Raw genomic sequence first — 24,921 nt, forward strand, 5'->3', positions numbered from 1 at the left:
GGAAGTTCTGGATGCCTCATCCCTAGAAGAGTTCAAACGTTCAAACCCAGTTTGGATGGGGCTTGGAGCAACCTGGTCTAATGGAATGTGTCCCTGCCCATGACAGGTGGTTTGGGACTAGATGATCTTTAAGGCTCCTTCCTACACAAATTATTCAGGGATGCTCTGATATAGAATAGGATGCATCAACCAGCAGTAACAGTAAGGGCACTCTGCGAGGAAGAACAAGCTGGGACATGAGGATGACCACAACACTGACAGGAGTCTCACCCATAAAATACAGCCCTTGAGCAGGGGCAGTCAGAGAACAGAAGAGCTACAGGCTCCACCAGGACCCCACTGAGCTCTAGGAGGTGAAATAAAATGTCAGGTCCAAGACCAGCTCAGGAAAACAGCAGCAATTTGGAAGGACCAGGAGTTGAAAAAAGGCGTGCTGTAAAATGAGGTACCAGTCAAATCTTCAGCCCTGCCAGCTGCTGAGGCAACAGACCGTCTGCTGAAATAAGTTAAAGTAAAAAAACTTATTGTATTTAATACTTTGGCTGCTTATACCTAAGGTTCTGGGCTCTGTGTGATCTGGGCTGGTGATGGAAAAGGTCTGGGTGATATAACTTCAGCAGAAAAAAATGGAAAAACTAGATAGATTTGCAAGGACTGTGTGTGCTCAAGGAAGTTTGTTACTGGATCAATGTGATCAGCAGTGGGAAAAGGCTCCATATACAAATAGCCTGTTTTGGAAGAAGTGTTTTCCAGAAACCTAAACCTGGCCACTTTGATAGCAAATGTCTGGAAATGTGTCCCTGCTGGCCCTCACAAATTCCTCTGGTATTATTTATGAGAAGAGTATGAGCCTGGTGAAATTGGGCAAGCAGGCTACAGGAATGTGCAAAGGGGCTGGAATATTTTGGTGGTAGAAACGAGACATTTTTCAACTAAATGGTAGAACTGAATAAAGGATGGATCTTGTGATGTGGGTATGTGGATATTATTGTCATAGGCAAAGCTGACTGTTGAGGGAAGGTAACCCAGCCATTTTAGAGAAAGCTCATTTTATTCTGGAGATTACAGGGCTGTTAGAGGATTTCATTCACTGTCTTTGTGAATGAAGTAGAAATGGGGTAGAAATCTGTCTGCCTGACTGCTGGTTTCACAAACCCACAGAACAGCTGAGATTGAAAGGGACCTTTGGCAGTCATCTTATCAAACCCTCTGGCTCATGTCCAGGCGGCTTTTCAATATCTTCAAGGGGGAACACAGTTTGGGGATGCTGAAATGAAGACAGGGGAGTTTACACTGGGAGAAAACACATGAGTTTCTTCTAATATCTGTCTTTGTCTTGTGCCTTACCAGTCATTAATGATGAGGTAATTATTGCATATTAGGACCTTTGGGGCACTGGTAAGATTCTGGGCTTCACCAGAGTAGAATAATGGTTATGAAGGAAAGCTAAATTATGCTGATTTTTTTTTTTTTTTCTGAAAATCATCTGAAAAGATGTTACCTGATGCAATTCTTTAAGGCTGTCATGCAGAGACTGTATGTTTAGTCTGGGAAAGTCTTCCACACTGCTACTTTTGAGCCCATTGCTCTTTCTGTAAATTCAGAGAGATCAGCTCCCTTGTACTTTTTTTGTACTATCCAAATCACATTACCTGTTTGATAATGTTTTCATCATTCCAAATCAGTAGCTGCAAAAGCCTTCACCTCCTTTCCCTAGAACATAGGCTGTTAGGCATTGTTAGTTGTATGGCTTCATGGAAATGTGCCTCTTTTAGAAAGTGAAAAGGGACTTCATGACTTTGGGTGTAGCTGATAAACTTCTTAATTCCTAACAAAAGTTCTTATTCAGCATCTGTGTTTGTGTCATCAGGTAGCTGTGCTTCCTGTAGGCCTTGTATCCATATAAATCCATATAAATACACTTACTGCTTATTTTCTGTGTGACCTTTCCAAATCCAGCTGTATTCTGAATCACAGGTTATAGGAATGACAACTCTTATCTTGATTTTCTCAGATTTCCTTTTGCCTATAGAATGGTAACTCAGAGATTCAGATGGACTCCATTATGAATTAAATATTAATCTCTGAGAATATCAGAAAATCAGATCTATGAAAACATCTTCTTTCCAGTTTTGTTGCTATTGATAAGCTTTCCATGCTTGGTTTCATAATAATGCCAAGATGCCAGTGGGAAACACAGTCCCCTGATTTAAGCCTCTTTCCAGATATGTATGAGAATGTCTCCAATTAAATGAGTACAATGAAAGCTAAAAAAAACACAAAATGGAAAAGAAAAAAAAAATGAAGCATATGCTTTTTCTGGATCTCAGCAGACATGGGAAGACGACGTGGCTGTTGCACCCTCAGGTAGCAGTTGTACGATGTAATTGTCTGTCTACCCACCAGACCTCCCAAGCAGCCCTATTCAATCTGTTTGTGCCTCTGCCTTCCAAACATAGGGAAGAATATATTAAAGAACTGGACATATATGAAGATTTAGGTGCCTTCAAAGCTTTAACTCCTAAGTATGAAAGCTACAGCTTTCTTAACCTGGACAAAACAGGTGTACAACATCAAGGGCTGATTTTCATACATGTTACTTCAGATCAGTAAAATGCACAGAGTAGTGGTGCATGCAAGATGGCTGTGGTAACTTCTTTTTTAGATAAGGATCGTTATTTTCTACCTAATGGATCAAACATAAGTTTTATGCAGCTGCTGTGCTTGGAAGATAGATAACCCGTGAGGCCTTACTGTGTTGGAAGTGACTGATTTCTTTACTAGGTGTAGAGTGCCACCTGCAGCACAAAGTTTAGAGCTGAAAATGAAGTAAATAAAGACAGTCACAACTGAAGTGAATGTAAACCTGAAGTGAATGTAATACTATTATTTGTGTAGTGTAAGGGACAAATTTGCAGGACTAAAACTCAAGAACGTGTGAAAAAACTGAAAAAGGTGATTTTTATGTGTCTTTAAAATGACATAAAGTAATTAATGAATAATCAAAATGAGTAAATGAATCGATAAAGTCAATATATCACTTAGTAAGCAAATATATTAAGTTTTAGGTGGGATATATCCAGAATATATGTGAAAAGGCGTAATGAATGTCAAAAATATATTGCAATTGCATTTACTTCAAGGAGTCCTTAATAGTCTTTTAGATTCCTTAAGACTTGGAAACTTACGCTTTGATTACTGTTAATTTAAAAAGTGCATTTTAAAATGTACTGTTAGTATTCATCACTGAAATGGATGGAAACTCCTTAATTCCTAAGTAGCTAGATGGGATCTGAGCTTTTAAACAGATTTCTTAGTTGTTTGTCTCGGTATGTGGACAAACTACTATGCCATATTTCCACACACTTGAAATCTGAAGAAATTGAAGCCCATTACAGATCCAAGCTTTAAAGATTGCTTTAAAAATATTTACAAATTTATTTGGAAACATGTCAAACATATCTTACACTTTAGCAGAGTAGTTCATGCAGTCATTAAGTAATCTGCAGATGGAAGGTGAACTTTAAAGAATTCAGGGGTACAAGAAATCTGCAAAGGAAAGGAAAAAGGCAGATGGTGGTGGCAGCTCTGGCATCTTTTCACTGATGCCTTGTAACCATCATATCTCTGGCTTTGAATGTGAAAAAGAAAGGAAAAAAAGGCACTTTTACAGTAAATATGCACTGGGCTGGAGCCATGGCTTCTGGTTGCTGAGAGCATATTGCTGAGAATTTACACAGAACAGTACAAGGAAACAACCATGCTAACCCTGAAAAACTCTGGTGGCCTTAGGTATTCCTCTAAGGATTTTGTTTTAGTTACTACCAGCCAGAGTTTGAGATAATGTTGCTAAAGGCCAGTGCTAATTTTATTGTCAGTATACAAGGATAAAGGAATTGGCCCGTATTTTTAGTGCTGAATGGAATCAGCCCTGGTTGTTTTTTGTAGCAAAACAACCTCTTCACTGCTGTAGTCAAAGGAAAAAGAAAATAAATTGGAAAGCAGGGTATGATACAAAACCACATAGAGGTACTCAATTTCAGAGACAAATTGCAGCTTTGAGATTCAGTGATGTTTATAAAAGTACTTTTGTGATCTACTAGTCAGAAACTTTGTACAAATTTCCATTTTTATTAACTACCCTAAGCAGGATTTTTAAAGAAAATAATATTTCTCTTCATTGCCAATATTTCTGCTGGCTTCTTTTGCTAAATGAAAAAAACCCAAAAAACAAAAACAAAAGCAAGCAAACAAACAAACAAACAAAAAACCAAAACACCCTCCCCTCAAAAAAAACAAACAAAAACCAACAAAGCAAACAAACCCAATATCTATGCTGAGAAACACACCATCATTGAAATCACCTTTGGAGCTAAGTGTTGGGAATAAGTCAAGAGGATACTGAAGACATCAGTGTTCTTTTCATTAGGGATTTACTTTTTTTAAATTGAGAAAAAAAAGCTGAAAACTCTAATAGAAAAAGAAAATGGAAGCATAACCAACTTCTGACATATGGATTGTTTCTAAAAATGTCATCTATTTCTTAACTTTATTAGGCACAGCCAGTTTAATCAAAATAAGCCAGTCATGGTTAACATGTGGAAACACATTTTACAAATTCAATTACTTAAAGGACAGAATGAAGCCTTTTAGGTTCTTAATGAAGGATCTTAAGAGGTGATGTCATATTTCTCAAAGAAAAGAGTAGGAAAATAGCTCTAGCACTCATTCTGAAAAAAAGCTTTGAAACCATAAGGGTGGATTTTCAGCGAATACAAAATATTCAGCATATAAAAATTGCAGCAGCTTGCACTTCTGTCCCCTTATTAGTGGTTTTCACATGTGAAAATTCCCACTTTGCAGTAAAGGTAGAATTGCAGTGGAAGATTGAAACACTTACTGATTTTCTCTTCCTGTACTTTGAATTTTAGCACAATGCTGATTTTTTTTTTATATATATACATTCTTGCATTATGTTGGATAATATTCAGGGAACTTGAAACTGCAAAGTGTGAAAGTCTAAGATAAAATATTCAAATCTAAATAGCTTGTAGTAGTGCTATAGATCTCTCTGTTACACTGCTGGTGGAAAAGGAGGGGGGACCCTTTTATCCCATGGGACCTTAGAGAGAAAAACCTAAATTTGTGATAAGGATATTTCATTTATATCTGACTGTGGTATGGTTTGTACACTTGTCCCAAATTCCAGTTTACTCAGTGGAAAGGCCATGAGTCTGAGGTAGGCTGCAATCCTGGCAGACTTTTCTGTTTCTTTTATCCAAAATGCAGTTTAGAGCCTTGCAAGGCTTGGGTAGCTTAAGCCACCTAGGTCCATGCACCACAGATGGGGAATAATTTACCTTTATGGCACGTGGCCTTCCCAAACCCACAACTCACCAGCAGTGCTGTCCCTATCTCTTCCCTTTAACATTACCCGAGGTACAAGGTGCTCCCTGGAGCATGCAAAAGCCAGGCAGAGCTGCTGCAGGGAATTTTGAATGGGTCTCCAGGGGAAAAAGACCCATCCCTGTTCAAATAGCTGATTTTGGCTAAGCCTTAAAATAAGGAAATCTAGTATTAGAATCTCCACAAGAGGGCATTATTAAATATTAAAAGAACATTACTTTCCAGAGCCTGTGTGTGGAAGTGCAGGTGACAATATGATTCATCAGATGTGAATTATTTCACTCAGTTTTTCATGGGGCTGCCTGAATTCTGAGATTAAAAGCTCCTAAGACTAACATAAAGGCAGTAAGAGGCAGCAAATACCAGTCCTCCGTGTTATCTGTAGCACAGATTATGTATGTACTATTGCTGACTCACATCATCCTGGTGGGATGGAAAAAATATTATGATGTGAGATCCTGAGTGCCAATGCTCCACAAAAAATTACCCCTACCTAGTCAATAACATGAGGCTGTGCTTAGTACAAGTTACCCTGTTAGAAGATAATGGATTTACTTGGAGATATAGGTACATAATTACTTGTTGGACTCACACTCAATAGGACGACTAGGAATTTGATCTTGTGGTAGGAAAAGCTAGTAAAATCAAGCCAAATGGAAGGAATAATTAGGAGAAATAATTAGGAAAAATAGGTTGTGATGTCTGGGAGGGGATTGTGGCAAATCCTGAACAAACAATACAAAAAGAGACAAAAAATACTGAAGAAAGGTTAAGAGAAAAATACAATGAAAATAGGTGTCCTTGGTGTTTTAGTTTTTGCCAGGTACAGAGAAGTGACCGTGTCCTTGACTGTGCTTGTTCCAGGTGGTGTTCAGTGGCTGGGCACCAGCCATATGGTCATTCTAGGCCTAGTCTCTGTGTCCTTCCATCCCTCACAATCCTATTTATTTGCTGGGGCTGTGCATGTGAGTAGTAGCCCTGATAGCTCAGCCATGTCAAAGGGTGTGAATTCAGAATTATAGGGAGAAGAAATAAACAGAAGTGATTATAGCAGAGAAAAAGTGCTCCAAGGGGCTTGTGTTTATAGAGACTTTACAATTCAACAATATGGTGCATTTTGCTTGTACCAAATGCTTTTTTTCCATGCAATAAATATTGCCTATAACCACCAAGATTCAGCCTGAGATCTGCCACAAGAGTTTTCTAAATTGCAATATCTTTTTCTCTTGAAAGAAATCATCCAGAAAAAGCAAGGACTTGAAGCAAAATTATTTTCCCCTGCCAAAGAATAGGCATACACAGAGCAGCACTGTGCTGTATATTTTGTTGATCTGGTGATTTCTTCTTTAGAGCACAATTAAAGCTACTTACTCTTACAGAACCTGAGGAAAACGTTCCCCAGGTCCCATATCACAATATTGTTATATTCAATTGTGCAGAAACAGCTCCCTACCACACCTCACTATTGGGTCTTTGTTAAAATACTTCCATTTTTATTGCTCCCTCTCCCACCTTATTTATTTGTTTATATATTATTTTGTTAACCCAGAGGATTCAACAGCTTCTGGTGAATATATAGGACTGACTGAACCCAAAGTAATTATTTTTCAAATGAGTTTTCATGCCTGAATGATTCCCTCTTGTGAAGAACTTCCTTTGGATCTGAACTTTTTTTACATAAAACACATTTGAAAAAACTTGCAAGAAATGATCATACCCTTCAAAACTGCTCTTCTAATAATGCTTCTAGCAAATTTGCTGTGAGGAAAATTGTTAATCTTCTGAAAGAATTAAAGGGAACAAACCAAACAGGACCTGTTTTTTAATGGGAGGGAAAGGATAACACTTAGAAACCTTGTGGCCTAGAGGAGTAAAGAGGGGAGAGGAGATGTTTTCAGCACCTGTAAGGAAAAGATGAGGCTGGATCCAGCCAGAGTAATCATCACCTTGGTTTTAAGCAACCAAGAATGGATCAGGAAAAAATTAAATGAAAACAGCTTAATTCTAGAAGGGTAACTATGGATGCTAGCTTTGGAGCAGGCTGCAGAGAGCTGCAGAAACTGCAGGCCCCATGGCCTCTCAGTCCTGCCTGAGAAGCTAGCTGAGAAATTCATGGGAGGATTTCAAAACAATCCTCAGAGACAGAAAACAACTGCCAGGTGCTGTTTGTCTGTCCTCTTGTTTTCCTTGCAGGAGAAAGTCAGTGGGGTGGTGAACCCCACTGACCAATGATGGTGATGTAGCACTTTACTAACCAATAAGAGTTTCTTTTCTGTACTTTTCCATGTATCTGTCTATAAGACAGGCCTGAAGCAATAAACGAGAGAGATTCTCCTGTTGTGACTCCCTTGAGAGTCTATGTCGTTCTTTCCCGCCGTTCCCAATCAGAACGACAAGTAACAGAAGGAAAAAGCACCTGGGCTCTCCCCCTTGAGATAAAGCTTCTGAAGCATCTGGTGAACTCTGACCACAGCTTTGACTGCCTGAAGAAGGTCACCAAGAACCCACTGGGCTGCCTGGGGAAAGAGATTACAGCCCTGGTCATCACTGGTGTCCTTCCCCAGGGGTACTTGAAAAAAACCTGAAAAGGCAAACGTGTTCTGCTTCCTTTTGCTGTTTTTGCACAATTTCTGGTGCTAGTCATAGCATGTCCATCTCCACAGAATCCCTAAGTCATCCACAATTTAAAGAGAAAATCAAGTAAGTTTTCCTCTTTTTCGTTTCAAAATATGCATGTTTTCTCAGTTTATCTTTTTTGATATCAAATGCTGAAACTTTTCATTTGTGTATTAGAAAGATTTTTCTACATGTAAAATATTGCAAGGATTAAAACAATTCTGCAAGGTTTCTAGTATTGTGGCAAGGAACGTTGTAACTTTGAGAAGGAAAGTTCTAGCTTAGTGCGGGATTTGCTACTTGTTTCTTCCTGTTGTGGCAGCAGTCATATTAAACTCACTTTTAATATAGAAATACTTCCATTTTTATCTAAATTTTTTTGTGATTATTTTGCCATCTCTAAGCACCATTCCATGTAGTATTACCCAGACACCAAAAGCAACTGAAGAAAGTAAGAAATGGTTCCACATAGCAAAAACTATAGCATAAGTTATGCATAGCAATATTAATATTTTCCCTTCAACTTGGAATTAATCATGTATAAATTTAAGTTAATGCACAAATATTTTCAGAGCAGAAGTAAGTAAGGTGTTGGCTGCATGAGCCTTCTTGTCAGCTTTGCTAAGGAAGCCAGTCTTTGAGAGTACAATGATGTACAGTTTTACTGAGAGTGGCTGTATATGGGGCCATTTGGTGCCCTTGGGTATTTTCTGGGCCTGTCCTTAAAGTTGTGATCTGAACATAAAACGTGTGTGAATATGTACAAGGATATTAGAAAAAACATTGGAATTGGATTGTAAGAGGAAACTGTTATTTTTTTCACTGTGCAAGCTAGAAATTGGCAAGGAAAGGAGTCACCAAATGAAAAAGAAGAGTAGACTAAGTTGCAGGACATGGACTGAGAAATGAGCTTACTCTGTTTTGTTTGTTGTAGCCAAGAAGGCCAGTAACAAAATTCTGAGTTGTTTCTGAAGATGTATCTTCAGCAGAAAATGACAGCTGGGGTTAATTCAAACAGTTTATTATTGAAGCAGAATGGGAAAGGTTTGGTTTTAACCAGATATTTGATGGACTGTAAAATGCTTAATTAAAAAGTGAGAAAGCACAGCAGGAACAATAGGTGGCAGTGTCGTCTCAGAAAAACACATTTCTTTATATTTTTGCTTTTGCCTGGATTTGCTCTTTTAAGGGCAAGGAAGGGAATAATAACCCTCTTCTGATGTGGAGAGCATCAGAAGTCAGGAGTCAAGATTATTACTGGCTTTCATCTGAGGTTAATTTTCTTCCTGGCGCTTTTTTTTTTTTTTTTTTTTTTTTGTCATCATCTTGAAGATTTGTGTGAAGATCTATTTGGAATTGACCTTGAATCCTACAGTTACAAATGCAGACAAAAAGGTAGTTTTTAATACTTGGTCTGCACTCTGGGATTTGAAAGCCTACAGGGCTTAATCAGCTGGAAAGCAATTCAGTTGATTAAGGGATGAGTTGAAGTTGTTTAGGATGCTCTGCCCGCCTGTCAGCTCTTCTGGTGATTCCTTAAGGTTTCATATTTCCTGCCTTTGCTGGTAGCAGTCTCTTCTCCCCTGCTGCAGCGTGAGACCCTGCATGCAGCAGCAGTGGGAAATGTCACTAGGCAGACAAACAAAACTATTCACAAAGTTGGTAACACCTGAGAAACAACCTGCCTTCCAGGCTCACAGAAGTAAAGCTTTCCCTTTTAGTTATAGGCAAAAGAGAGTGATGGTCTGCAGCTCTGAACAGGGTTCAAGGCATCTCAGCTCCTCATGCTATCACAGATGTTTTCTCTTGTGACCTCTGGCAACTTGCCTAATCTCCCCCTCTGCCGCTTAGCCTGTACAATAGAGATAGCACTTTAATTTGCCAGACTTCAGGGTAGTGCTTGTCTCTCACTGTACTGTCCTCTGCTAGAGGAGTTATACTGAGTTAGATTTCAGTTGTGTAATGTGAATAAAACTAGCTGTATCTGCTTAAGGGTTTCCAGGTTTGAGGGGAGCAATAGAAGCAGAGTAAAGGTAGCACATGGGTGGAATCACCTAATATGAAGTGCTTCAGTGGAGCAGGACCAGACTGGAAACCAGCAGCTAGACCACTGACCTAGAATATGGAAAAATCTAGATTAAATTTTCTCCTCTGCCAGAAAATGTTTGAAGTTTCCAAATTATCTGAAAGAGCTTTGAATTGTAGAAAATGGGATATTTATGGAAAAACAAGGCATGGTATCTTCTCACATTAATTTTGCGCACAAAAGAGTTTAAATCATCATTTACCTACTTGGATCACTCAGATGAGTAATAGGAATTGTGGCACAGGTCTTACCTGCTCAGGCTGATATAAGGAGTGATATAAGCTTATGGTTAGGTAGCAAAAGCACCTAGACATGATTGAAACTGCTCTTTGTTATCTCTCCTGAGGCAAAGAACTCAGCCTTGGTTGCCTTTCCCTGCTAGTTTACTGCAGAAGGCTATACTGGTTAAACCTCCCTTTTACTTTCCCAGAGAATGTGGGCATTCAGATTTTGCAGAGATTTTTTTCTTCCTCTATATTACCACTGCAATCCTTTTTCTGGGCACCTCCTGGGTTTGGGCCAGAGTCAAGGTGCAGTCTCCAATACTGAGAGCAGAGGTTCTCATATACCTGAGAGGCAGTGGGCTACCTGTTCTGTATTCCCTTCTTGGTACTGGATCCACAGAAGGTGTAGAAAGCCTGCATATGGATGTTGCTGTGATGGCTGATGCTCAGCTGCAAACATTGAACACATTTGGGCTCTGAATCCTATGGTGAATTTAGGTAAAAGAGGTCTTGCTTCACTGACTGACCTGAAAGCTGTAAACTGCCACTCTGCTCCTGCTGTGAAGAGCTGCTGATCCGTGTGGCTAAAAATTAGGCTTCTCATATGTTTCCCTGTCAGAGGCCTGAAGCTGTTTGGTGTGCAATGGGAATTAAGTCTCACTGTTGGCATAATAGTTTTGAAATATCACCCTGTGAAACTTATTTGCTATGCAGTTAGATGTATTCTGGAAAATAATTGAGCTTTTCTCTGGCTGTAGGTATGTGCACTGGTTACTGCTGTGATTACAACTAATCTTGGAAATGCTTGGCTCAGGGAACCGGTGTGCGTTGGTGGAGAGAGCTGACACTGGTATCACACACAGGTTCCATCCTCTGGATTCTTTGTAATCAGTTGTAATCTACTGTATAGAAAAGAAGTGTGTATGGAGGTAAATGCTTTTATGATTCTATACAAATAACTCTTCAGTAGGTCACTGCTGCAAAGGAGGGAATTTCTGTGTGCTAGGTCCCTGCCAGATGACCTAGGAAAATAAACCCATAATAAATACGGAGAAGAGAATTATTCTAGACACTCTGAACAGCAGTGAAATGTGGGATGCTGTTAGAAGAAAATAATCACTTGTTAGCTTATAGATTTTGGGCAGCTGTGGTATTTTAGATGTAATTGTTTATTATCCAGACTAAAAACCTTTTGCCATGCCTGATGTTTATAGAAACTGTATCTCCTACTGGAAGGACTCCTGAATATTTGCTTTCTCCATATCTGCCCTCCCTGAAGTCTGTAGAGATTCATTACATAATGACTGTTTTCAAGAGCCCCTGAAATATGAAAATGCTTAAATCCCACACCACTTTCAAGAAGAATTAAGTACCTAAACACATGTGAGTATGTGTGTTCTCAGAATAGTATTTTTAATTAAAACCCCAGATATAAATATTCAATTTTGAATTAATATGAAACTAAGAGAAAATATATGGTTATTCTGTGAGTTAATATATAGCCCATAATATATTAGTCTGTATGCCATAATTCATCTTTTATTATAATTGCATTTGAATTATGAATATGGTATGGTATGAATTAATATGAAATCTACAGTCAAATTTGCACCAACCTCCATTAAGTTAGATAGCTGTAGAAGAAAGAGAAGTCTTTGCCCTATTCCAAGCAGGAATGCGGTAGCAGAAGATAAACCATGAAAACTGATGTTCTCTGTTTCTTATTCCCTTATCCATTGCTATTTAGTTTGTGCTGCAGCATGTTTCAGCATGGAGAGGCTATTTGCAGAGGATAAGCTGTTTTCCTGAGCTGTTTTCTTGTAGAGCATTGCCCAAAGTAAATGGAGAAGGGGAAGGCTCTCCCACATGGGGCCTTCTACAAAACACTGTCATCTATTGATACGAGTTAGATACTTGAGCCAGCACTGGGAACTTGGATGTGTACTACATATTTCTGATGCAGAACAGTTAGGAACAATTTTATAGGGTATTTTTGCCTTAGAAGAACAGGAGGAAGACAGCAAATAAATGAACTTGCTAAGAAGTCCTACCTCACAGCCTTCAAAAATATTGCTCCAAATAATTAAAGTTATCTGATAGTAGCACTTAGCAAATTAATTATTCCATCAACGTTCATGTCAGTCCATTTGGTCTGCATACTTATGCATTATTTCTTTAAGAACATATCATTCTGCTTTCTGTTTTCATATGAAGTCTGAAATTGTGTTTACCATATCTGTCAGATCTGGCCTGGAGCACTTCCAGTCCTGTCTAAAGTCTTGATATATAAAGGAAAATGTAACTTTATTATACTTTTCTCAGTACAGACAAACACCATTATTGGTTTTCTTCTATGCTCCTTTTGTTTTTTTAAGCTGGGGAGTGGGAAAAAGGAAAATCAAGCTTTCAAGAGCAGACTACGTTATGATGTGTATTAAAGCCATATAATTCATGTGTTATTATCTGTTTTATTACTAAAATCAAGTCTTTCAAGAGCTAAATAAAGTATTCATAATATTTCCTTGCCCTCATACTTAGAAATGTTGGTAAATGATAGAAATATTCCCTTGTGTAGATAATACTGCTGGCTGCTAAAGCCTGAAAATCTCCTAAATCTTTACTCTTAAGAAAAGTAGTATTGTACTTAAAGCAGTAAGCCTTTAACTGTAATCTTCCCTCACTTATCCCTCAAATGGCCTCACATCCCTGTGGCCCCAAGTTATACCATGACAACTTACTGTATTTGGGAAAAGTGAAAAAAATAAGTTCAGTATACTTCTGTCTATGTGCAATTATTCTATTGAGGCAATTGTCAGCAAAAAATACCAGCAGATGGTAAATCTTTAACTGATCTCTCTGTGAGTAAAACTTGTGGCAGATTTGGTAAAATACATTTATAGGTGCTTGTATTTCAAGATATGAAGAGGAAAAAGAGAACTATTATTACAAGCTAAATGAATTTTTCTGACCTTGACTTTTAAAGTTTTATCTTAGGTCCAAGGAAAAACACAGATAAATATTTGGTCTGAACCTGTTTCAAGTGTGAATGCTGATTCTTTCATATCTCCACATGTCCCCTTGTTCCTGATCTAATGTGAAAACACATTTCATGCCAAATAACTTTCTGCTTAGCATCTGATTACCAATGGTCCTTTCTGTATCAAATCAATTACTGATCAGAGGTGTAGGTTGGCTAAATTCTGTAGAAATCTGCCTAGGAAACCTTGCTGTGAGCATTCAGGTAGGAAGCCTGAGTGCTGGAATAGCTATTTCTTCCATTAATATTTAGGTAGTGTCTTAGAGGCTGTTATAGTTATACAAAATAGCTAGAGCTGTAATTTCAAGTCTAAAATACATCCAAATACAGTTTCAGGAGAAACTGCTATCAAACCTGAAGTGTGTGTACAAGCCAGGTTGTGTTGCCTGTCTTCTGCAAACACAACCTTTTTCCTTTCCTTGCTGTTTCCAGTCCCAATTTCTCCTGTTTGCTTATGACTTGGGGGTGTAATTTCAGTCCAGTAAGCATTTCCTATAAAATAATCTTCAGTATTCTGTAGAAGCAGGAGGTGGTGACACTGGAACTGAGCTAGCCTGCCTCTAAAAGATAAAGTTTAAATGAAAGTAATACTGGCTTCTAGTAATTGCCAGGTCAGGCCAAAAGTCCCAGGAAGTTGTTTCAATTGTTAAATGCTGTATTTTTAAGTACAGATGAGGAAGATTGTTTTTTTTTTGTTGCTTTGGACAGCCTTAACAAGTTATCTATTTTACTTCATCCCAGTCCCCACTCTTCTGAATGCTTTTGAAGAAGTACGAGACTGATGCTTTTTCATGTTTCATTTCCCCCTCCTGCCCTGTATTGGCTGAGAAGAAAAATGAATTTCCTAATGGGCTAAATTGAGAAGGAAAAGGGAAAATATGATTCAAGAACCAATCTTGCTGTCTGTCAAACTTAGTAAAATAATTTAAAGTGGCCTCATGTATGGATGCATGCAGATATCAAATTACTCTTTTGCTCAGTGCTTGCTTTTTGGGTCACCAAGTTTGGAACACTGTAGACTTTATCCTTGAAACAAGTCTCTAAGCCAATTGCAGAAATTGTGCACTAAGTGTAACAGAGTTGGTGATTATACTGTAGCACACGCAGAGTAATTTAAGTTCCACGTGTGACCAAGAGGTGAGGTACTGGAAAGGAGCATTTTATTTTGCAGAATTATTTTAATTTCTGTGCTGTAAATACAGCCCTGGATCCATCAAGAAAGATGCTCACAGTAGGGTTCTTCCATGTTTTCAAAGTCTGCTCTCTCCCACTGTTTCCTAAACAGCTATTCTTTGAGGTCTTCCTTGAGCACCTGTGCAAGAAAAAGGAAAAGCTGATTTGGGATTTAGTTTCCTGTTCAGTGAGCAATGGGAATGACAGGATGGGAGGGGGGAGGAGGGATTAGACCTTCTCACTATGGCACTAATGAAAGTATGCCTCTCCATGAAAAGAATTTGTTCTGCTTTGAAGTCAGTGGAAGGACTAATGATATGGAGGAGTTGACTAGTGATGTGTAACACCATGCAAATGTCTGTATTTTATTCTTTATACTGAAAGCAGTTAATGTCTTCTGTCTTGTCTTCCAAGGAGGCATTTTTCTGCCACCTGCTGTGGATATTGTTCCCAACATATCCCAAGTACACATAGTACTTCTTCCTAACATAAAGACCTTTGGTCTGAGCATGGTCCCTGCAGGCATAAATTCCAGTGTGTCCAACTTTTCCCTACAGAAAAGGGTGTGAACAGGACTAACAGTGTTCTGAAGGAAACTCACAAAGGAGTGCGTTTTCAGGGTCTTACAGGTTTTTATTTTCTGTTTTGTGGAGCTGGCTCATGTCAGTCAGATGGTTTAAAGTTTTCTGGGACCACTAGACCCAGGAGAGAAACACTTTCATACCATTTTTAAGGAAAATAATCTGAAGTAAAGGACGAAAAGAGGCAGTACATGCAAAGTGCTCTAGTGGTGCCTCTGGCACACTGTGCTGCTTTAGCCAAATAGATGGATGCCTGCTGATTGTCACTTGTTTAGTGACAATCCCTCTCTTCCCTCCATCTCTTCCTTCCCCATTGGAATAACTGTGGAATTACTTCTTAATTTTTATTTTGCTTTTTGATAAAGGTATCAGGAACAGCTCACTCTGAACATTTCTTTAAACATTTCTACTACATATCTGTGTCTAGGTGGGATGGAGGGTGATTTTTCCCATGTACAGATATACTACTTCTGGTTTTCTTAAAAAGTGAACTTCAGCAGTGAAGAAAGCTTCCTCTGAAAGCCTTGCTTCCTTTTGTCTAGTACAAATTCCAAATAATTCTATATTGAATTTAAGTTCTCAGCTGGGCCTAAGTTCAAGCAGGTTTATGAGACTGTCTTTGTCATATAAAAAGCTTTAGGCAAGATTTGACAGTGTTTAAACTTCCCCCACAATGGGGAAAGAAGAAGGAATTCAGAAAATCTAATTGCCTTAGCAAAATCTGACCAGCCAAGGAGTACATTGGAGTTAAAGCAATCAAAGAAAGATGACCCTTTTTCTTAAAGGAACATAGCCCCTGTGCTGATGGGAGCTATTGAAAAGTTTCATATAGTTGTTGCTGGGTTTTTTGCTTAGACCAGTTTTCAGCCATCTTCTTCTGTTTTCTGCCTTTTCTGTAGTGGACACATGATTCAACTGTTCCTTATGATTATTTTTTTAAATACTACTTTCTTGTGCATTTCAATATATGTTTTAGATACATACTACATTTGTAGTATTTCAGCTGGGAGTGTTAGTGCCGATTTGTGCATGGAAAATGTGCTTGTCCCAGGCTCTGAAATGTTCGTTTTTCTTATAACCTGTAAATATTTCCACTTGATATTTTACTGGGAGTAGTTTTCTAGTCTTTAGATATTATATACATTTGAATAGGACTCCTTCTAGCAAGCTCTGTCAGAGAAATCGCTCATTCCTGGAAGCTTCCAGCAGCCTCAAAGGAACAGGGAGCAGATTTCACGTGTTTACGGTCAGAAAGGAAACAAACAAATTTTAGCTCAGTTTCCAATTGCTACTGATGTGAACATAGTGTGGTGCTGGGGAAAGGTAGTATACTTACAGAAGAGGCATCTTGCAGGTATCAGTCAGCTCATTGTTCCTGCCTGTGGTGCCCAGCCCAGTGGAATACAGAAATGGAGCTATCCTTCCCAGCACAACAGAGAAACATGTGAGTTGTTCTTAAAAATGTCTGCTGGGTGTTTGCACTTGAGGACACACCCAGTAGTATCTATGTTTGGATGGTGGTGTGTTGTAGGCATTTATTCACCATCTGGCAAGGAATTCAAGTGACTGCCTAAAGCCCTTCCTACAGCCTATAGACTGGGAAAGTTTTCTGGGCAGCAGATGGAATCAGACGTCTGCAGCCTCACTGGGCCATATGCTGTTACTGGGGTCTTCAGCTCCTGTGAGACTAATGATTTCAGCCTCTTGCTGCCACCTGAAAAATCACTGCTGTGGGTTATTCTCATTGAACTTGGCTTGCTGGCCGCCATGGAAGCTACTTGCCTTCTGCAGAAAAGGCAGGGACCACCAACACCACACGGCTTATGCCATGTTTCCCTTCAGGTTCTGTACCACTTTCCCACTGAAATTTTACTCCAGGCTCTTGACCATGGCTGGGAGAGTTAACAACTGCACCAGCCCTCCTGTGTTATATGTTCTAAGCTCTCTGTCTGGCATCTTGCAGGAGCTCCTCCAGGTGTGGGGCCAGGTGTGTGTGCCCAGCAGTGGGTGTATGGCCACCCACTGTGCTCCTGGAGCTTGCATTAGCTGGGAGCAGCACTGTGCTGCTGGCTGGTACACGCACAGTCCAGAGAGGGAGACTGTAACTTTTCTGCCTCTTGGGGTGTTCAGTTAGGAGAATTGAATGCAGAGACAATGCAATCAGTTTTCCCAATTAAAACTATTTTGAAGCCATTATAACAACTTCTGCAAAAAAAAATCCTGATTGCTCTTCAGGATGTAAATGAGTGTCCTGTTTCCCAGGAAGGTCACTAAATTGAGACCATTAATCTAAGATCTCTTTCTATCTCTGACCACTGATTTAATAACTCCTTTCCCCTCTGAGTGTCATCTGTGGATACACATTTCATACTGCTCCCTTGGACATGACTGTTTGCCACCTGTTTTTTAAATCAGATAGCAGAGAGATTGTGGCTTTGCCTTACAGAACGAGAGCTAAAAATTCAAGCTGCTGCCAGAGGCATGGTAAAACATCTTGTCATGTGCAGGTATTCCCCTTTGTTGTGGCTGAAACCAGGAAACCATTGCATCACAGAACCTATCTTCCCACAACTCAGCTGCATTGTTGGCACCCCTGCACTAACAATGGCTTTTGAGAGAAGGTGTCATGTATGGGTCCCCCCATGTGGTGTCTGTTCCCCCATCACCCCAGTTCTCTGTGGCTCTACCTGTTTCCATTTATACCAGACTGAACTTCTTTGCTTTGCCATGAATTCTTAGCACTGGGGACAGACACACGTGATGGTGAATGGCACATACCTTAGGTTATATGCAGAAATTTGAACTCCTGCTGCTGTCACAATTCCTCAGATTAAATGTTTGGCAATCCAATTAAAGCATATGTCCACAGAGCTTGCAATTTCAAGATTACAAACCCTGTTCACAGATAGAGAAACCTAATGCACAATACCATCCACTCCTGTAAATGTTAAACATCTGAAAATGTTTGTGTAGCTGTCTAAGAGAACTGTAAATCTGCTGAACTTCCCAGATTTCACTCTAGATGCCAGTAAGTAATTTATTGTGAATGTGAGACTGAATTCAGATCCTGCTTATGACTAGTGTGAAGGCAGGGGTGATAAAAGGGGATATTCCACTGTTGTCTTGAGAACAGTGGATGCTGCTAGGAGCAGTGATGAATGTGAACATTTCAAAAAGCAAACATTCCTATATGGTGCATACCTGCTGAGCATTGCTAGAGTAACAGAGCTGTCCATCCACAGGCTGGTTCTTTTGCACCCTTCTGGTTGCTGGGTGTGACAGTCTTCTATCTCTTCCCCTCACAAACTTTATGATAAAGGCACTGCAGTAGGTTTTGTGGGCTGTAAGGTGCCAAATAGGAGCTATGATATTAATTTTATCAAGGCTTACTCTAAGTCATCGCTATCAGATGCTGAAAAGTCTGCATATGTTATTTCCTGTCTTATTAAAAACAGTATGGCAAAACTGATGTAAACAAAAAAATTCATCTGAGCTTGATGAGAACACCAATTTAGCAAATCCATGAGTCCCAATTCTCCACCAGCTTTGCAGGTGGTATCACCTATGCAGATACCCCACTATTTCCTTGTTGCTGTATTTACCCTGTGCTGAAACCTCATGGAACTGCCGTCACACTGTCTGTGAGTGCTGGGTTTCTGACACAGCAGCATCACTGCTGGCTGGTTACTGACTTGATTGCCTGCCTTCCCTCTAAGGAGAAAGTTTATAGCCTGCTGCCTATTTGTAATATGGCAGTTTAGAAATGCCAGAGACTAGAAATTGGACCAAATGTGCCATTCACAGTACTACAAATGGGAATCATTTAATGCTAAAAACATCTCCTGCTTTTCCTCCACTCTCTCTTTTCTAAAGGTCAAGGTATTTGTATAGAAATATTAAGCCAGCTGTAGAGAGGTTGCAAGACCATTCCAGCTACACTGTGATGTGTTTTTATCTCCCACCCTAACAGGGAATGTCAGTCATAATTAGTGTTACACATAAATTTCTCACTGGGATTCAGGTTTCACATGATTAGAAACTAAACTATGTAGAGTGCTGCTCTTCTGGCTCTGTAGTTTCAATTAACAGATTCATCGATGAAAAACCACAGTGAAAGATAATGGCTGAGGTCAGAGAGGTTATCTTTTTTTATAGCAGTTGTCATCTTAAATGAGAAAACAGAAATGAAAGAGGGTTTCATTAACCTGACTAAGGAATTAGCTGCCACAAATAGCGTGTCAGCAGTAAAAGTGTGATCAGGACAAAATCCTTCCCATGGCCTTGGTCACTGCTATAATCATCCTAATCCCCAGTGGGTATAGTGATGATGTGCAGTACAAGCCTGCTGTAGCCTAGCTCTGTTTCATTGATGAAGCCTGTAAGCAGATTATTACTGGTCTGATCAGTGCTCTTGCCAATCAAGGAACTCTCATTGCTTTAGAGCAAAGCATAAGAAAGCCAGAAGATGAAATTAATACTGCAAAGTGCTGGGCAGAGACAGAAAGACAGAAATCCACTACTGTAGTCCGGGAAAGTGACCCTGGATTTCTTCTTTTTCTTTCAAGGGGCCTTAGAGCTCTGGAACCCCATCCTAAGAAGTATTCAAGGGAAGGAGTATTTAAAGGAGAAAAAAAAATAAATAAAAAAAAAATCCAGTTATGGAGCTGGCATTAGCATTGGAAAAGTATGTCTGTCTGGGGCAGGAGACTATCAGCAGTGGCAGGGCACATGGACATTCTCCATGCTTCTTGGTCTGTGTGGATTTTGGGGAACTGTGTGGGCTGACTGCCACAAGGAGATATTATTATGAAACTGACTTGGAAATGGTGATTGCCAAGAAACAGAAAATTTCCAAAGAAAGATCACTTAACCTGCAACCTTGGCATAAAGATGTTGACTTCACCCTACCATCAAAATCTGACTAGAAAAGCCTTGTCTTATGGAAGAACAAATGTATTCTACTTCTTGTGGCTGTTTTCACATTATGGAGTTCTATAAGGGGCCAGGAACATCTGCCTTCTATTTCTGCTTCTCTCTTTTCCTTCAGGAGACCAGGAGTGTGCTGGCTGGAGGGAAGGCATATTCATACTTCCAGAAGTTGATTGATCTAAGTACATGAGTTAAAAGGCTATGCAAGTATGTCATACAGATGCTGTCTGTGCACTATCTGTAAGGTCTTCGACCAGCAGGGAAGAGTTGGGAGTAGTTTTTTGTTCAATAGACTCCTCACTACACACACAAGAGAGCTTCATATATCTCTGCCTTGAAAAATCACTTATAAGTTGAATGTTAGAATGAGGAGGGGCAGAAGAGTAATAAAAAATCCCATTTTCCCTCAACTTTTTAGTGACTGATAGACAGTGATCTTCATCAATGTCACTTAGTACTGGCACAGAGTGACTTTTGTGTATGCAGATAGCTCAGAACTTTGTCTGTTCACATCTTTCAGTATTAGAGCTCATTTGCATCTATAACTATTCACCTTGATGATTGCTCTCTGTCACATGCTTGGAGTGGTCTGAAGTTCCCAGCCTGCATCATCACCTGGCTCCTTTGGCTGATGTTCAGGCTATCTCCAAGCAGAATGCCTATGAAATAGGATTATAAAATGAAAGATCTCTCTTCTCTCAACAAGGATATGCAACTGTTATGTCCAGAAGACAGATGAGTTTTGATTTTGCTTTTGGTTTTTAATGACAATGAATAATGGAATAAGAAAAAATATTTTTAAAAACTGTAATTGCTTACAATTTAAGGGAAGGACTGAACTGCTCTGTTCCAGCTTGCCTCTGGTTGTACTAGTCCTTACTGAATGGTTGACCCTGGTTACCAGCTGTTCTTGAAAGCTCTCAAAGCAGACCCCTAGCACTTCTTCCCCTTCATTCAGTAGGAATTAATCGGATATCTCTGGGGATAGGGAGAGCTGGATGGATTTTCTTCCTAAATCTGAGCTTTTTGTGTGGTAATGCAGGAAGAGTAGAGAGTGCTAAAACAAAATTACTTAATGACATCTTTCCTGACTGCTATGAAGTGTCAACCATAATATGGGAGAGCAGATCTGAAGTTACAGGTAGAGAGCTGCTTTCATTTGAAAGTAGCATCATTAAAAGAAAAAAAGAAGAAAAAGGAAAAAAGAGAAAAAGCATTAAACATCTGAAATACATTTTAGAAAGATAGGAGTAAATGTGAGTTCTAGTACTTTTGCAAGGAGTTGTATCAAACAAACGCTTTCAAGCAGACAGCATAATGGCCTATTAGAGAAACACAATGTCACTTGTAGGTGGCTAGAAGTACAAAGTAGGAAGATGATAGCATCAGTAAATGCTTTTTCCAAATTGCAAGGGTGGGTGTTCACTGAAATGTTTGCTGGCTGAGTAAAGATACAAGTGCAGATAGATGGGGGCAGGAGGAGACAAAGAGTCTGTTTTCCCCAAAAGGCTGTCCTTTCATCTTTATTCCAACTCAAGCATCCAAAATTTGTGGGTTCTTTACTGAGGCTTTAATGTCATTCAGCCATGAATAGATACCCAGCAACCATAGAGAAGTGTCCATGTTTGTTTCTCTCTCCCTTTAAAGCAGTGTCCACAATGTTATAATATTGCTGTCATTTTGGAGAGGAAAAAAAAAAAAACAAACCAGTAACAAATTCTGTTTTCTGGAGTATAGGAGAATTTTTTAGCTGTTTTATTTTGGTGGCACTGTAGAAAATTAGGCATATCTATAAGGTGTGCTGCAAAATGCAGTGTAGTTTGGGGATGTCTGTGCTCATTTTAAATGACTCCACTTGAAAAATCAGGAGTTATCTAGCTGTCACTGCACACTGCTCTGCACTGACTCATATTGTCATGTTATTCAGGCAAACTACTCGTCAAGAGTTAACTCAGTAAGTGCATTGCCTTAGCAACCAGAATATTAACACACTACAGCAGCAAAGTACAGCCAGTTTATACTTTGATTTCAGGCACAGGAGTTTGAGGTGGCGATATATGTGCTGTAGTGTTGTGCAGGATTGGGATAAAAAGTAATGGTAAGGCTAAAGAAGCACCAACTCTAATATTTATTGTGTATCTAATGCTTAGGCAGTTCTGGTTACTGGAGTGATTTCAAAGCAAAAAAAACAACAAACATGTGAAAATAATGCATGAGCCAGAATATATGGGCAGATCACTCCATATTCTCTTTCCACTTCTTTGCCTAACCTTCATTAATTTTACATTTTATTCCTTCATGAGCAAAACCTATCATGGGCTTTTTAGTGTCCTTTATTTTTTTCCTGTCATTCATGCATTTCCTTCAATATGTAAAACATATTGCCTAAATGGAAAATACTTGTAAAGCAGCAAAGAAGTAGCAAGTGGCAGATACCTGGCAGAGCATCATCAAAGAGAATACACCAAGCACTTCATATGACTGAAAGACAAAGTTTCATTTTTAGATGACTCAGTATTTTTCTCCATATGGATCTGAAGTAGTGAGAAAAACCACTATGAAATGCATCATTTATTCTTATGCATCCAGGACAGCCATGATTCACCTTGTTTAATTGCTTGCTGCAGCTGTATGTTATTACTTCCTAAATCCCAGTGTGCCCTGAATGTACTTTAAATAAGATACTGTCTGAACTAGGAACAAACAACTACATTCAATCTCTGGACAGACTGTTACTTCCCATGCACATGACCCATTATTACCATCTCCAGCCTTGGCCCAGGGATGTGAATGTGACTGACTTCCACTCATGCAGGATGCAAGGAACTACTTTTACTTCGCACTGTTATCTCTAATTTTGAATTCAAATGCAAATAAAGATGGGCATGAGAAAACTCTACAGCACCCTAATGGCTGCTATAAATACATATAGAATAGCTTATAGAATATGAATAGAACTCCTCTGATGATCATCTGTGGGACAACTTTATGTTTCAATTCTATTTTGCCCAGGTCTTCAGAGTTATGTCATAAAAAACTTGCTCTGGCATTATATCATCACAGCAAAAGTCTTTCTTTACCTCTATGAAACAGCTCTTTGTTTATACAGACATTATGCTTCTGAAGGCTGGGATCATATCTGTAATTTCATTTAAAGAAAAATTAAAATGTGATTTTAATTTATTTTCTTACATTGTTTCTTGTCCACTCCAGCCTTATATGCAAAAGAGAAGTCTTGAATTTTGTTGTTTGAAGTCTGACTTGGTCTATACAATAGGGACCTAAATAAAAGCCTGCTTAAAAATTATCTTCTGTACTATGTTTATGTCATCTCTTTTATGTTCTTTTGACAGCCTGTTTAATATTGTGTTCTGGTGATACCCAAGGAACTCTCGGCAGTTTGACAAACTTGTGTAAAATTGTCAGTGAGATCCAGATTTGCACAAATGGAAGCAGATGGTAAACCAACTAGCAGTTCTGGGAGACAGGCATCAGGAAATTACAGCAGTGGCAGAAATTAAACACTTAGTACCACTGGCCCAGTTTCTTAAGTGATGTAAATTTCTCTATGTGATGGACACTGTATTATGAAAAAAAGGAGAAATGGGACTATATATTGTTTGTTACAGTTGTTCTTTTAAAATAATCTGGTACCTAGGCACTAAATTTCCTACAGTAAAATATCTCACAGTGGTTAAAAAAAAAATTAAAAAACAAACAAACAAACAAACAAGATCACCCCCAAAAAACCCCAAACAAACAAGGAACCCAAACAAATCTAACCAAGTCCAAAGTTTGAAAATTTTTTTCATTGAAAAATTTTGTCCACTGCCCCATTTTTTAACTTTTCCACAAATATGGCTTGCCACTTTGCTCTTCTGGGAAACACTGAATGTGCGACCCATAGGGGCTCACTTCTGGAAGGCTGAAGTTAGAGTAAAGAAGTCCTCATGATGGGTTAGGGAAATAGTTTGATCCTGCCCCTACCAGCATAAAATGTCTGGAGATGCATGCAGTTGGGTCATAAACTGAGAGTAAAAAAATGTTTCATACAGGCTTTCCAGCTCACCTGGAACCTATGTTTTAGATAAGGTATCTGTTACAACAAACACTGCATTTGAAAATAGGCACATCCTGAAAGAAACTGTTGACTACTTCTGTTTTGCTTTCTGTGTAGCCCTTTTCAGGAAGAAGGAGAGGGTAAGGAAACTCCTCTCATGCCTCTCATGCCTTAAGTAGTCAGAATCCCATCTTGCATTACTTTCCCTGTCAAAAACATCTTCTTTGCCTCATTTCTGCATCTTCAGAAAGAAAAAATGGTCACACTACTGTCTCAATTCCTGTAAGTGCACGTGGTGTACATGTCCTTTCTCTGTGTAGGCCAAAGTAATATTTGGCATGTGTTGGTGCCCAGTATCCGTGTTTGTGAGACAAACTGCTGCCTTGTATGACTCCTGTCAGGTATACTCTGGAGAAAAACTCTTCTGTTTTTGTAGCAGCGGCCTCAGGGGAGACAAAGAGTTACATTGTCCCACCCCAAACCCCTTGTGAAGGGTGGCCCAGGTGTCTGATTGGGTTTGAATCCCTGAGGGGTTCTCCCTTGGTGTGCTTCTACTGGTCCCTGACCCTGAACTCCACCCTCAAAGGTGGGGACCCTTGAGAGTTTTGTCCCTCAAAAACCCCTGCTGTGCCTCTGTTCAGGGCTCTCTGGTCTGGACCTGACTTTGTTCCCATGCTGAATAAATGGTTTCATGAACTGGAGCCCGTCTCAGTTGGTGTTTGATGCTGGTCCCCAGAATCCTGCTGCTTCCCTGGACGAGATCCTGAGATTGCTGACTGCAACATGTTTTCATTCAAGTGAAAAAAAAG

General features: G+C 39.3%; 2 long non-coding RNA genes across 2 annotated transcripts; one reads left to right on the forward strand and one right to left on the reverse strand.

Moving 5' to 3' along the window:
* Positions 1-14,507: 14,507 nt before the first annotated feature.
* LOC111925417 (uncharacterized) lies at positions 14,508-17,631 on the reverse strand. The gene is made up of 3 exons (XR_002862240.2): positions 17,568-17,631; positions 16,460-16,543; positions 14,508-14,681 (listed from the first exon to the last, which is right to left on the reverse strand). It is a non-coding gene; the product is annotated as an uncharacterized LOC111925417 (long non-coding RNA).
* A 105-nt stretch (positions 17,632-17,736) lies between these two features.
* On the forward strand, positions 17,737-23,549 carry LOC111925418 (uncharacterized). Its single transcript, XR_002862241.2, has 3 exons — positions 17,737-18,151; positions 20,171-20,259; positions 23,406-23,549. It is a non-coding gene; the product is annotated as an uncharacterized LOC111925418 (long non-coding RNA).
* The last annotated feature ends 1,372 nt before the right edge of the window (positions 23,550-24,921 follow it).

This window comes from Cyanistes caeruleus, chromosome 1 (genome assembly GCF_971803275.1).
Source record: "Cyanistes caeruleus chromosome 1, bCyaCae1.hap1.1, whole genome shotgun sequence".
NCBI classification, from domain to species: domain Eukaryota; kingdom Metazoa; phylum Chordata; class Aves; order Passeriformes; family Paridae; genus Cyanistes; species Cyanistes caeruleus.